This window comes from Penaeus chinensis, chromosome 41 (assembly GCF_019202785.1).
Source record: "Penaeus chinensis breed Huanghai No. 1 chromosome 41, ASM1920278v2, whole genome shotgun sequence".
In the NCBI taxonomy this organism is placed as follows: Eukaryota; Metazoa; Arthropoda; class Malacostraca; order Decapoda; family Penaeidae; genus Penaeus; species Penaeus chinensis.
Genome location: NC_061859.1, coordinates 99,357 through 101,856, shown reverse-complemented (window position 1 = coordinate 101,856; position 2,500 = coordinate 99,357). Strand labels below are relative to the sequence as shown.

Here is a 2,500-nt window from a genome sequence, read left to right as displayed (position 1 = left end):
TGTATTATTGAGATGGTAAAAAGGAGTTAACGGTTAGGATAAGTGGACAGAAGGGAGTAGAGAGAAGGGAAATGGTTAATGGTTAATGGTTAAAAGCAAAATAAATGTGCTAGATATCTAAGGTCATGTAGCATTATAGTAAATGGTAGTGAAGGGTGGTTGAGTTAGTGATTAGTTGTCAAAGTTGGGCAAAGGAATTGCCGAGTAAATGGGTTAAGGTTGGGTAAGGTAACGTATAGGGGTTAGATCAAGTGAAGGATGGATATGTATTTGAGGAATGAAAACAGGTTGTCAAAGCAGAAAGTGTGAGTTGTGGGAGGGATCACGAAAAATCGGTCCCATTTGGCTGGCCTAAATAGATTATTTAAGAATTTTGTAGAGATGGGGGTAGTAGAAGGACGGGGGCATGTGGAAGAGGGAGTAGTGTTGAGGGAGGTAGTGTTACGGGGAGGTGGACAATAAGGTTGTAAGGTAGTAATAAGGGAGGATGGGGTAGTTGATGAAGAAGGTTGTGGGGGGTATAGTTGTTGAAGTTGAACATGTTGGGAGTAGAAATGTCTCCTGGGGTGTTGATTAGGGTGGATACTGTACTAGTCCGCATTGAGGAGGGGGTATTAGTTGTAGTGTTCAGAGCCGTGGTCAAAGGAGAGCCTGGGGTCAGGGAATCGGGCGAGTTTGAATTGGTGGAGCTATTTGATGAAGAGGCAAGCCTCATTGCCTCTAATAATGGTATGGTTAATGGTTATTCATTGTCGGCCATGATAAGCCTGGAGTATGTTGGGGAGAGAAACGGTCCACCCCTCAGCGTCGCTTGAGGGGTAAGGGCTAGACAACTAAAGCAGGGGAATACCGTGCCCATGGCTCCCTCAGGCCGTTCAGGACTGGCACAAAGTCAGCCTTTCATCCTTTCAGCACGGGCTCTCACACCGTAGGGAGTGGATAGTAGAAGGGGTTGGTAAGGTAGGGTATGGTATAGTGTATATTATTATTAATGTGGCTACTTGATTATGCCGAAGTTCATCAATTTCTTTTTGACATTGCCAGATGCATGCAATGTCACTTAAAAATATGTCTTTGCTTTTTCCGCTCTCGTTTCCAAACTATTGTAAGTCAACTTCCTCATCCAATACAAAAAACTGACTTTTAATTGTGCCAGTTACTAGAATTAATAAAGGCAAGAGCGGGTTATTCATTAGTAGGAAACATACCATTTCAATTCTAATATACTTCTGGAAAGTTGTTTCGAGTTTGTAAGCTTGCATAGCTCATCAGATCAAGCTGTAATAAACTCATTTTTCAAGACATCGTACCATGTTGATTTTCCTTAGTGGATATACACCTATTCCTCAGTAAACTTACAGGAAAGATAAAGTGGGAGACATTCAAAGCACCTTAACTTTATTCCAAGGTAAAGTAGAAATATTCAATTCGTCATATATTTATTATAAAATAATCAAATCCTCTGTTCAACACTTCCTCATTGGTCAACATTAAACATAACAAAGTGGGGGACCAGACAGTTAAAAAATTTAATATGCCCATTAAAATACATTGTACAGGACGAGAACGGGAACTTCCAATGAGCAGGTGTTGGTAGACAATACAATCAACAATTTACATACATACATCACGTTGAGCGTTGGAAAATGTGAAAACAAACTTATCAATCTTTAAAGAGAAATAAATTAAAGAACTGTATAGAGGACAGGTGGGTGAGGCGACGTGACGAGAGGAGAACTGGCTGCGGCTTCCTCCGCCCACACACCCTCCCTCAAGGGCGGCCCACTCGACGCCCCTCGCGGCTGCTGGCCGGGCGGCGGCGTGCTCGGGGCGCCAGTGGGCACTGCTACCAACTTTTCTTTTTTTTACACAGGGGGGTGACGGTGGTGGTAGCAGCAGCAGCAGCAGCTTTCGCTCGGGTCCGCTGCATGTGAACACTTTCCCCCTACTGCCCTCTCCCCTGAGCTGCCGCGACAGACAGCACCGGCAGAGACAGCGGACCTCCCGGACAAGTGCGTTACCTACAGGGAATGTCAAAGATGAGGGAGGTCACTGTTGAGGTTGTGCCCGCACTGTGTTCTGCAGCTGGGGTATAGGGGGGGCAGGGGCATAACAAAACCATTACATTTTTACTCTTTCATCATTTATTGTGCAGAAATGTACAGGCACAATCTCCTCAGTACATCCTGCTCTAGTATTTCAGCAAGCTAGAATGCACCAAACATGTCTAGCTAATACCTTGGCAAAGACCTATTTGCACTCTTCAAATTATAAACAAGACAGCAACTGCCCAAAATTAATGACTAATGCAAAGTTGTACAAAGTTACTGTAATAAAAAATTTTCAAGACAATCTCCGTTTTGTAACTTTCATACCGAGTTCATTTTCTTAATCTTCCATAAGCCTAGAGGCCCCGCAGAGGGCAATTAAATTGTCTTTTAAGGAATTGGCATGAGTTTTCAGCTCGGGGTCTGCAGTATGTCCTCTGGTTTTGCTTCAA

General features: G+C 43.6%; 1 protein-coding gene across 2 annotated transcripts in view; it reads right to left on the bottom strand.

Annotated features, from left to right (window-relative positions):
• Window positions 1–1,426: 1,426 nt before the first annotated feature.
• Window positions 1,427–2,500, bottom strand: part of LOC125047701 (histone lysine acetyltransferase CREBBP-like) — a 15,752-nt gene continuing 14,678 nt past the window's right edge. For both annotated transcript variants that reach the window (XM_047646075.1, XM_047646076.1), the window contains exon 13: window positions 1,427–2,500. This exon is cut by the window's right edge and continues 1,479 nt beyond it. The gene's annotated coding sequence lies outside the window, so the exon portion shown is untranslated.